The sequence below is a fragment of the Falco punctatus genome (assembly GCF_963210335.1).
Source record: "Falco punctatus genome assembly, chromosome: 6".
NCBI classification, from domain to species: domain Eukaryota; kingdom Metazoa; phylum Chordata; class Aves; order Falconiformes; family Falconidae; genus Falco; species Falco punctatus.
In genome coordinates this window covers 54,236,952-54,249,408 of record NC_137585.1, presented here as the reverse complement: position 1 = coordinate 54,249,408, position 12,457 = coordinate 54,236,952, and the positions used below count along the sequence as shown (strand labels likewise).

At 38.2% G+C, this 12,457-nt stretch overlaps 1 protein-coding gene across 5 annotated transcripts in view; it reads left to right on the top strand.

The window, feature by feature from the left end:
- The window catches only part of TAFA2 (TAFA chemokine like family member 2), a 211,567-nt gene that overhangs the window by 31,227 nt on the left and 167,883 nt on the right, over window positions 1-12,457 (top strand). The window contains exon 2 of one of the 5 annotated variants that reach the window (XR_013928679.1): window positions 8,415-8,677. The exons of the other annotated variants lie outside the window; for them this stretch is intronic. The gene's annotated coding sequence lies outside the window, so the exon portion shown is untranslated. The remainder of the gene's footprint in view (window positions 1-8,414; window positions 8,678-12,457) is intronic. 5 annotated transcript variants of the gene reach the window in all.

Below are 12,457 nucleotides of genomic sequence, written 5' to 3'. Positions count from 1 at the left end.
TATATACAATGTATATACAATGTATGTGTAATACATTCCTGGTTCAGCAGTGGGCTGTGGAGTTCAGATCACAATAATGACACATTAGATTTAAAGGTACATCTTTCTCTGTTTTACCCCTTTTGGGGTGGTTGTTTGTTGGCTAATTAACATTTTCTCAGTTGGCCTTTGCCAAAGCATGAGTCAGGCCTACCATAATGGTTGCAGGTATTAGAGTAGGGGTAGTTTCGGAGGTGGAGGGGGTTTTGGAGCTCTGTGCATAGCGATATGTTAGCTCCCACAATGTGATTGTTTCTAGTAGAAGTTATTGTTTGAAAATCCTTGTTCTTTACAGTCTCTCCCCTCGTGTCAGGAGAATTCTTGAAATTAATTCATAGTCCATGAATTGGAAGAAGTCTGTGGTTGGAGCCCACTGGAAAAGGAAATAGCATAACAGACAAACGATTTCTCTGCTTTGTTTTTATTAGCTGTTGCCGAGGTTCTCCTCGTGTGACTATGGTCTTGATAAAGGCATGTAGTTTTTACCCAGTAGTTCTTTTGTGTGAAGGACAACAGACATTTTTCTGTTAAGGAACTTCACTAATGGCCGGAGTCAGAGAACAAATGGGACTAGATGCTAACAGAAGAAGGAAATGAGGAAAAATACTGCTTCGTACTTTGATGAATGCTCTGTCATGTTCTTTCTGTCGGTTGGTGGTAGCCAACCTTTCATGTAACACTGTTACAGGAGAACTTATATAATGCTAATTCATGCAGTTGTTGAGCAGTTGTTCCTGTTTTGGAGGAAAGAAACTGTACATGGCCTCTGTCTTCTGTTCTGTTTTTATTTTGTGCTCTTTTCACATTTGTGGAAAACATTTCATTAGTGTTTCCCAGAAATGTATAACCATACATACACTGGAGAAAGGCATGAGGCCTTTTCATTCTTAACCATTGTAAATACTTTTTAGCACTGAAGAAGACAAAAACATAATTGGGGAAGAGGAGAATGATGAAGAGATTGTGCATGTCTTTCTTTTTTTTTTAATGTAATCAATCTTTAACTTAGGCTTCTGTCCAATAAACGCTTTATTTGAAAAATGAATCTATTGTTTCATTAGGGCTTTTGGGGATTTCCCCCCCCTTTTTTAAAATTGTGATTGGATGAAATAATGTCTTTGACAAGTAACTATATAGTAACAATTAAGAACTTCTCTGTACTTAGAAATACATTCTTCTACAAAAATTGGTTAAGTTAAATGTGACTCACCCTAGTAAATAGTAATGCCAATTATTGCAATACTGGTGTAATAGGAAAGCACAACTCCTTGCTTTTCTTTTTACCAGCATAATAATTTATGGTAGCAATTTCCTCAAGTGTTTTAATTTACCAGTTAAATTTCCAATGAACTTGTCATGATTCCTGAACTAAATCTACTTTTTTCCCTTTCTTTGCCATCTGAGGGTACTTCCCCCTATCTCTGAATGCTTTCATGACCCTATCCCTTTATCTCTCTTTGAGCATAGCCATCATTTTGCCATTCTGTAGTACACACTGACCTTCAACACCAGGCTTCTTTGGCAGATTAACTGATCTGCAACCAGGATTGTATAAAACAGACAGAAAAATTTTAAATCCAAAGTTATTTTTGATACTAAGGCTCAAATATAGCAAAATAAAAAATGGATTTTAAAACAAGGGCTGTCCTTTCTATCTTACTTTTCAGTTCATCTCTTCCATTTGGTAGCTGAGGTTGGTTTGGCTTCAGCAGTTACTGAAAGATCTGCGTAATACAGTAGTGTTTTCAGAAAAAGTTAAAGGGCTTGAGCAACAGACACCAGAAACAGGACAGAGATGCAGCTAATTTTGCAACTGCTAACAGCCCTGTCATTGATTTTGATTTTTAAAATAGCATCATATCCCTTAACGGTTAACTCCATGTGTTCAGTTTCTCTGCTAGCCGTCAATACTGTAAAGCTTTCAGGCTGAGCACCGCATCCCTCCTTTTTAATTTCAGTCTTGTAGGTGATGAAGCAAGTTTAAAACCTGCTCAGATGGCCTAGATCTGTCAGAGAAAAGAGAGCCAAGCCCTTCACATACCTATTGCAGATACTCTGAAATTCACTCTATGAATCTCATGTAATAAAAGCTCTTTGGGTGGCTGATTTTGATTGAAAAGGTGAAGATGGAACCACCTTTCAGCATTTTCAATGCTAGTAAAACTTGTAGTTGGAATTTACCTTTTTACTGATATTAGCAAGTACGGAAGCTGGAGGACAGATACAGTTCTGTTTTACCACCATCTTGTGTTACCCGATTAGCCTGAATATCTTTTTCCCAGCAATTAAATTTTATGATTTGGAATGATACGGCTAGATGTAACTGTAGTCTTGTAGGTCTCATAATATTATGTTTCTTTGCCTGTTCAAAAGTATGGTAGTAATTTTACTTTTTGAACTTATTCTTTTTAATCTTGAAACCTCTGCTCAAAAATGTATTAAATCCCCTGGTATTTGGAGAAGAGTAATAATGGTGCATCATCAAATAAAATCCCTGAACCAGCATACAGAATCTGAAAAGAACACCTTTTTAGACATCTCCCTTTTTTTCTAAAAACCCCCCACAAAAACCAACAAACCCAACCCTCCCAGAAAGCACAAGCTATGCAAGATCAAAGGCAAATACACCTTTATTTTTGATTCATTTTGTTGTTAGATAATGAACCTTTGCAAAGCTGCATTCAAAGTTACAATGTCCTATTTTAATGATAATAGAAACTCCTTCTTCAGAGAGTTCAGAGATGTGCAAAAGGTAAAACACTTGTGTGTCACCTTGTTGCTGCTTTGTGAAGTCTAAAGAAGAATCCAGTGCTGCTTGGTTTTCATTGTTTTGTTGTTGGAAATTTAGTCATAGCCTACCAAAAAGGACAGTGGAGGCAGGATTCAGCATGAGATTGACACCTAAAATAGGTGTTCAATTGTAACTATCTCCATGTGAGGCAGTTGCTTTAGCTTCATAGTCAAGGGAGATCCAAGGTAGGGTTCGGGTGCATAACATAGTTTAGAACACTCCAGAGTATCTTGTCTGGCTTCCAAGTGCTACTTCAGATGGGTGAAGAATCTGACCTGAATCAGATGTAAGATGCCTTGCATCATATCTGCAAGTTGCTTGGGGATCTTAGATGGTTCTGGATGGTTATGTTCAGGCACCTGAGTCCTGTTTCTTATCAATAGATGTGCAGGGTGATTCTGCTTGCTCTAAAACAGATACCTGCTTTGGATCAGCTGAATTGTACTTCAAGTCACAGAAAGTTGGTCAAGTTGAATAACTTGCCTTAAAGGTGTATTTTAGCTATCTGTAGTGAGTATTTTAATGTGTCAAAATTTCAGAGATACTTTGATGGGCGTTATAGCACTGTATCAGATCTGTGACATGTCAGACATCATGTTTAGTCAACTGAACAGAGTACTTACATTTCAATGCCTACATCTAAGTGTCTTATTCTAGAACATATTGGTACATATGTTACTGATAAATAACAGGAAGAATAATAGCATCATATACAACACTTATGAAGTGAATTAACCTTGGAGGCCTTTTCTGCTAAACCTTTTCTTTTCAACTTTTTCTTTGTCTGTCATTTAGTGATGTAGTCTAGTGCAAAATCCTGACGTGAAAAAATACCTCAGTTCCCCATTGAAAGGCTGGATCTTCAGCTCAGAACTGAAAAATCTCACAAGTCATGAGCCTCTTAGTCAAACTGGGTAAGCTAGATGTTTCTGATAATTCTGAGAGAAATAAATAATCAGAGAATAACTAAAAAGTAGGACTGGAAAGGGAGATTCTAGCTTTCCTTCTAAATCATAAAGAGCATGACATTAATTAGATTTTATTTCTCAGGTCAACTTTTGTTGCTGAGAGCATCATCTAGAAGGGTAGTTAACTTCAGAACATGCATTTATTGGACTATGTTGTAATAAGGGGCAACGAAAGTTTCCACATGAATGAATAAGCATATACTGAATGCGTGTAGAAATCTATTTACAGTGTTTCAGAGCAATAAACCAAATGTGCAGTCATGAAAGAGGCATATTCTGTATTAATTATTTTGTGACAGTGGCACTTAGCATAGCTAGTCAGGAGTGAGGTGCTGAACAAGTATAAAGCAAAAGTTTTTTCTCTCCTTTACTTTCATTCACTTGCAAGACTGACCCCTGCAAGAGAATCTTTCAGTCCTTACTGCAGCTGCCTGCCATTAGGTCTGCAACTGTAACTCAAAATATTGCCCTAGCTGTGGGAGGGGTCCATGTGCCTTGACCTGTGATGAGTGAGAAGTATATAATTTCTTACATCTGCTAGTGTTTTATCAAAATAAACAGTGAGAATGCTATAAAGATTTCCTTTGTGGTTTTGATGAACATGAACAACTTGACTGTGATTCGTAAGTTGCTTTAGTTTTGGCTCTTTGTAGAATATAGGTCTACTGGGATCAGTCCCCAAACTCCCATCGTGCTCATTGGAGCTGGATAGAATTAATCTACGGAACTGGAAGAAAAATGACGACAGAAAACTAAACAAAGCAATGCTCTGTTCTTTGTCTAATGGGAGTAAGTAATTAAGAATACCTGCTTTCCTACTGCTTTGGTTATGAAACTCTTTACTCCACAATTACAGAGAATTTTAAACATAGAAGTTGTTTTGCTTGTAATTTGTGTTGTGAAGTGATTCTTAGGGTAGGCAGCAACAGCTGAAGTCACTAGGTAAACAAAATGCTTGGGCCTCAACCCTGACATCATTAGGCAGTGTACCTTCTTTCCTCATCCCATATGCCCCTCTTTTTTTTCTTCCCCAGAATTCCTATCTTCACTTCTCACTATCAGCAAAATAATTGTTGACTGTATTTTAATTTGCCAAGGGTCTTCAAAGCTCTTCACTATTCCTAGACTATGAAGAACCTGCCTTGATTCCTCCAGTATCTGTATTTGAGAAGGTCTTGTTGCAGGACACTTGTATTAGCAGAACATCAATATCTGACTAATTAGAGAATGACTAATGCAGTTTTCTAACTTTCTAATTAATTGCAAAACACATGAATGTTAATTATGGTTGGAAAGATCCTAAGTGCCATTTTATGAAGAGTTCTTATAATTTTAATTGCAAGAAATGATGCAAATAACCAAAGACGTAACATTTGGAAAAAAGATTTCTCATGTTACTTATAATACAGACATAAAATATTTCACGGCAGGTAGAATTGTAAGTTCCTGCAGGAATTTGAGGATTATACTTCTCTCAGTGAATAAATGTTATTCTTCTTATGTATTTACCTGCCTTCTTTTATAACCTCCCCAAAAGTAAAAAAGTTTTAAAATTTGCTTTTTAAACGCTTACACCATGAAAAAAACCCCAAACATTTTGCAATTCCTAGTACATTATTTGTGATAACTTGGGTAACTGTTATTGCCGGTTTCAAAACTAGTGACCTAATCTGTCTTCAGATATTAGAGTGGATAGATACACTTAGATTGATGGGTACAGTTTAAAACCCTAGGGCCTCTCTGTAACAGAAAGAATTAGCATCAGCAATCTGTACAGCTGAACTGGTGGTGAACGCTGTTTAGGTAAAAATGAGCGAAGGAGGAACTTTGTTCAGCCCTGGTTCAAAGTGCCCATTACATGTAGTGGACCGGGTTTTGACCAAGCCATAGGCCTGCATATGGCGGGAATGCCCATGAGCTGTGTGGTAATGTCTCTAAAGCCAGACATCTAATGGTTAGTAACAAGGCAATACTACATCTGTTTTGGGCCTTTTTTGTTGTTTGTTTGTTCTGAGTTCATACAAATGCATATCACAAAACCCAAGTACAAACAGCTGACCAGCACTACTTGTGCAAAGTGGAACATTTCTGCTGAACCCGTTTCATTCCACTCTCTATGACCCTTAGAGGCGGTAGAAGTACTTGAAAGTTCTAACACAGTGTGGTCTCTAGAAGGAGCTCACATGCTGTACACATGCATATATGTACTTGCTGTAAACAAACACAGACTTTGAAAAAGAACAGAAAATAAAACTGATTTATCTACTTTTTGATTATTTACATGGTGGCTTTTATAGGACCCATATTAATCAGGATACATATATACCGTGTTTGTAGTGAATATGTCAAGGATCATTCATTTATTTCTCCATATTAATCAGATTGCATTATTTTAGGTTCACTATTTGCATCACATTTGAAGCACTACCTTTGTAGCTTTGACAGGTTTTATTTCAGTTGCTATACAGATGTATTTGTTATCAGCCCCCATTTTTATAATGAAAAAGGAGGGAGACAACAGAACTTTGGAAAGCCCTTCTGAATTGTTTCACATTTTGTTTCCTCACAAGCCTTCCCAAATGAGTGTATTAGCATCACTTCTAGAAGAATTTTTGCTACTTTTACTTAGTTCTTCATATGGTTTCATTCTTTTTCCATAGCAGAATAGAATAGAAGACAGCGTCAGAAGAACTCTCACTAGAATCTTGACTTGCATGCTACTTCCACTCTCAACGTAGACTAGGCCGTTTGCTTTCTGGGGAGCTCACCTGATGTTTTGTAGTGTCCGGCTGACCTGCTGGGCTGCATCAGCAGTACCGCTTAGTGTTAACGGGAATGAAACTTCAACATGATGAGACAGCAGATTTTACCTTGGGTGATGGGTCTTTTTCAGAGCCAATAAACCCAATCTTCCTACCCCCTCCAGCCAAAGCATGTTTTGAGCAGGGGGACATTTTCAGCTGATGCATGCCCATGGTACTTTAGGTTAGGGATACAAAGTCCTTATAGCTTCTCTTGACCTCGGTTATAATGTGCAGTCCTGCAGCTCCAGGTGGAAACTTTCTGTAAGCACAAATTAAGATCACATGTGTAGATTTTGAGACAGCCTGCATAACTTACTGTCATTTGTTCGTGTAAAAAGATTATGTGCATACAGTTCAGCCCATATGCTGAACAAACACCACTGTATTTTAATCAAGTTCCCTAGTTAAATCAAATTTAAACTACTTGTTAATCTATCTGCCCTGAGGAGTCCTGACTCAGATCTGTATGAAACCCTTCTCTACACCAAAGAAGTAGGCATTGCCAGGTCAAAATTTTGAAAAATTTCTGGAGATACAGCTTGCTACAAAGGCAGTCAGGAACTCCTGGAAAAAGGAGATGAACCTTAGTAAGGTTTGTATTCAAGTAGTCTACTCAAAGAAACTAATCCTCATCTCCAAACAATCTTCATCTAAACAATGTTTTTGCATACCTTTACTATAATGATATCTGCAGTGGTTTTATTTACAAAGACTTCTGCAAAACGTTCCTGAGAGAAAATTTGCTGATTGCAAGTAACGTGTCATGTGTTGAATTTCTTTTTTCCCCTTTCTTTCTCTAACATTTAATTGAAATCTTTGGCTTCAAGCCAAATGTGATTTAGAACATGTTTAGGTCTTCATCACTGAGCAAGCTGTTGTAAGAACTGCATCCTCATTGCACAAAGGATGAGTTGGCATTTCTAGTTTAGATTATTTAGTTCAGTGATTGTAGATGGACCTTCACCTTTGTGCTTTAGTTAGAAAGCTTAGTTAGCCAGGAGATGCTGTCATGTCGGCTACAAGCTTAGAATCACTGTGGAATTTGGATGCTTGGGAGAGCTGTTATAGCTTTAAGATAAAAAGATGTGGCTCTGTAGTGCAAGAATTGATATTCAATGCATTTTTAGTTGCGGCATTCACTGTTTCAAACCCTAGTGAAACAATCTTGAAGCAATAATCAGATTAGCTAATTAAAACAGAATTTGAATCACTTGTTCCCGTCTAGACAAAGCTATCAGGACAGCTGCATGTTATTCTGAGGACCAAGTCTGAGTTATCTGCAGGTGCTTTTGATTGGTCTGTAAATATGCCTAAGCTTGAGCTGCAGGCAGAAAAATTTCGGCTGATCAAACTTGCCTATTTTCCTGTAAACAGATTTTGGCTCTTGATACGTGTTGATTTTTTTTAAAATTCTACAGAGGAATGACCTTGCCTATAATTACTGAAAATGCTTTATTTCCACATCATAGTTTGGAGAGCAGTTTTCAAAACTATGGAAAATAAAAGCTTGAATAGCTATGCAGTTATTATGATGACCTGGACAATTTGTATTGGCATCTTTTAATTTTAAAGGAAAAAGTATCTCCTTTTACAAATCTTACCTCACTTAGACATTCTGTTTGATTTCATGATATTGCTTTATTGTTGATGCTTCTGTATATAGGAAAATTACCGTAGTCTGTCAGGGATATACACTGTGTGTCTCAGACCAGGTGCAGTAGAGCATTGTGGAGCCCTAGTGATCACTTACTCAAATCGGAGCACCTCATCTTGTAGGAATATTGGTAAATCAGGCTTCATTTGTTTTTTTAGGTCTGGGCTGAAGGTACTGTTTTTCAGCCCTTCAGTTTGAAGGACTGAAATGTCTCCAGAAACAGTACAGAGAAGTTGGGTGTGAAACTTACTCTTTGACATGGGACCAGTTAAGTTTGGAGGAAAACATGGGAGACAGCACCCTCCATTTGGCTGCTGCTTGAGGGTAGCAGACTCTTGGAAAAAGGATTGGTATTCTGAATAAACACCGAACGCGGATGAGTACTCTGGCACAGTATGCAACTCTTGTGCTCTGAAGCTGAGTAAGTGCTTTCAGAATCTTTATGTAGTCAATTAAAGTTACCCACTTCAGTTACGGCGTGTCTTTCAAAGGGCTTATGGAGAGGCAGCATTCATGAGATGGGAGTTCTGTAGAGAAAGGTCATCCTCGTGTTGTCAAAAAGTGTTTTATAGTAAACATGGGGGGCAAGCAATTGAACCTGTGCATCTTGAAAGGAGCACTAGAGAGAGGAGCATGACAACGCTGAAAAAATAAAACCAATGTTTTTTAGTTCAGAGCTCAAGACCGATTTCTAGAATAAAATAGGCCCTTAATGGTTAACTTGAAATAGTAAACAAAACATTAAGGATGCCTTTGTTTTTCTGACCTTTCCTGCTTCATACATCTCAGCATAATGTTGTTTACAATGTAAATAACTAAGTATTTTAGGAACAAGAAGCAAGATCTCAAGTTCTGGAAGAGCTGAAAAATGAAGTGAAACTTTTGGCTGCCCTTCAAAAGCTTCAAATCCACAAAATCTTAGATCAATGAGCTTAGCTCATCTAGAGACTTCTCAAAGAACGTGTTGTATGTATGGGTCTGTGGCCTAAGCATAGATGTTTTCTGAACTGTGCCTGTGAAAAATGGATCAAATACTAGATTTCATAATCTGCTTTCTTTGATTGCCTGGAATAGAAGAATGTTCATAAAAAAATGTTTCATTTCTGTTTTCAAAATAAATTGGCTGTGATTCTAGGGTGATTATTTAAATTGAGATTTTTTGGTAATGTCCTAGAAGAAGTAATACATAGCTTTTGTACTTTGTTTTGGATATTTTGAGGACTTCTAGATGTAACTGTCAAAAGAAAAGTAGCATGCTAATATGAATGACCAATAATAGCTAATGTTGATTAGATTTTTTTCTTGCCTGTTGAAATGCTACGGCTCACCTGCTTTGATTGTTACAGAAGGGGGAAAGAGTCCACTTCCCTCTTGAGTGTGCTTGGGATATTTATTTACAATCCAGCGTCTATTCACAATTGTAATTTGGGGTGTGGGAGAAGTGATTTCTGAAGTGATGGATGACATTTGTGTGTGAAGCCAAACAGATGACAGAGTGCTTTTCATTGTCACATTGAGAATCGACTGAGAGTTGTTGCAAGGGCAATATGACAGAAGTAACTCTGGCACTGTAAGTGCTGGTGATGGTGTCCAAATTCAGCTAGCTGCTACTTTGGATGTGTGATGCCCAGGACTAGGGTAATGGTTTGAATAGGCAGCGCCAGCAGCTGGAGGGCACACAAGAAGGTTAAAACCAGTCGTTGGGGAGCGGAGGGAGCAAGAAAGCTACAGTGTCTAGTACGTCAGTAGTTTTTGCTTGGAAGAGTGTTTCAAAGTCAATGAAATTTATTAGTAAATAGACTGGAAAGGGGTGGCAGATGACACAGTTTCTGTTTGCAGTGCTTTTACTCCTGAACATATAAATATGTAAGACTTGTTTTGACATGTAAATGAAAATTAGTCTAAAGTCCTAGCTGGCTGTAGAATTTGCTAGGAATTGGACGTGTGGAAGCAGAGGTATGCGTGGCTGTTCCCTTCTTCCTCCCATAGACCACTCATGTCAGTGTTCAGCTGCATTGCTCGCTCCTCATGCAGAGCTGACCTTGTTCTGGCTGGCCTTGTACTTTCTCATTTCTTTGCTTGTGTCAAAGCCAGCTGGTTCTCTCTGTGGAAATTCACAACTAGGACCCTTTCAGCAGATGTCTACATGGCTTCAGCAGCTCTTTTCCTCTGCCCTTCTGTGGCATCATAAGACTTTTACCCTCACATTACAAACTGAAAGCTGGGTTACTCAACTTTCTTGAAATGTGTAGCAATTTGAAGGCTATTTATAGTTGGACTGCAGAGCATATGGAGTGTGCATAGCCAGAATATTTATGACCTCCAGATCACTGCCCTTTATTCACTCAACCCCCAGATTTATGTAAGGCATTGTAGCTTTTTATTTTTGAACAGGATCTGTCCTGGTGCATATTGCAATTATACAAGAAGTTTTTTTCCTGGAAACTGCAGGTAAGTTAGGTTGCTTTCCAGCAGCATAACTTCGCAGACGTTTTCACACCATTTATAACAAGATTATAACTGTGAGAAGGGCACTCTTTGCTCAATGTGTAAGGAAGAGTGAAGTCAGGCTTAGGAGATGGTATCACCTGCAAGATGTGATGAGAAGTCAAATAATAGCATTGTCAAGGGCGTACAGTGAACGACATCTCTATCTCTGCCAGCTTAGGTAAAAACATTTGTCAGTATGTACTTGCTACAATTCCTTATTGCAAGAGAATTTTTGCTTCTTTAGCAAAAGGCAGGCTCAATTTATGCCAAACCAGGTGCTGAGACCTCTTAGAACACCTTGCCTGTGCCAGTGAGCAAGCAGAATTTTGCGTGGCTGTTCAGCCTCTAAGAAAGGCTGGGCAGCTTACCCTGTAATGTCACGGGGACAACAGTGGTCTCGGCAAAGCTTTCTGCCTTCTACAGCTCAGATTCTGTCAACTTGTGCCATTCTAAAAGACCTCAGACTTAGGTTTGAATCTTCAGGGCTCAAAACCTCCATCAAGGCCTTTCTGACTGTTCTACTTGCAGAAGTGACGAGACTTGGAATTCTTTGTACAAATACAAAGCTGGGCCCATCTTATTTAGACCTGTGTTTCATTTCAAATAAAACTTTTGTTTAAGATTTCTTAAAGTTAGCAAGAATCTTGACAAAGCTTCATGTGGCAGTCTTTCTCTGAGTACTTGCACTCTTCTGAGAGAAAAATAGCTTTGTAAATGGACAATAAACCCATCAGCATGCTGTAGTAGTGGCTCTGATTTTTTTTGATGAGCGTATGATTTTGATGGGCATTTAGAGAGTCTTATCTGGTGTTCACTAGAAGGTATCTGGGTGGAGAAATGATCTATATTAGGGCTTTTTATGAGATCTTGTTTGCCCTGTGTAGGGATACCTTCTTAAGAGTATTTTTAAAATAGAAAAATAGACAATGGGTGAAAATTGCCCAACCTAGGTAGAAGCTAGATTCCTTTTGTATAAGTTGACTGAGATTCCCAATGAATGTTAAAAGTTAAATAAAATAAAATAAATAAATAAAAAAAGGATTAACTACTACCAGAAAGTATCAACTCTACTTAATTTTCATGCTTTTGGAATTTGTCAGTATTCTGGTAGAGAACTGGATAAAAACTTTTTCCTTTATGTTTTCCTCCAAAGTCAGAAACCTGGTTAGGACTTCACCATAAGCTTTCTTGAGAGAACAGATGTGGTGACTAAGGTGGCCTTTTGATTGTGGAAGGTGCTTAGGTTCAGGTTCACTTTACGTGATCATTCTGGAACAGGAGACTCTTTGCATAAAATTGTCAAAAAGGCATTGTGGAAGGACTTCTTCATTCCCTGGTTAGTTCCCTGCCAGCTGCTTGCAGTGTTGTGAGCATCTCTAGTTATTTATTCTTTCAGGTTCACAAAAAATCCTTCCAAGGTGGTGCCCTATGAAGGTTCTGATTTTCTTCAGGCACCTGGTAGAGCATGTTCTCTTAGCTGGGGATCTCACTCAAACTCCAGAAATTGAAAATGATGTCACGACTCCTAGATATTTGTCTCATATGCTTAGCAATGTGGGTTGTAAGGAACATATTACAAGATGCTTCCAAGACTGATTAGACCAGTAAGACACACAGGTCTAACAAACTGCAAACATTAACCCAAACAAGGCAACACTGTGACCTACTGTTTCTTCACATAACAAAACTAGAGAACAAGAACATTAATTAC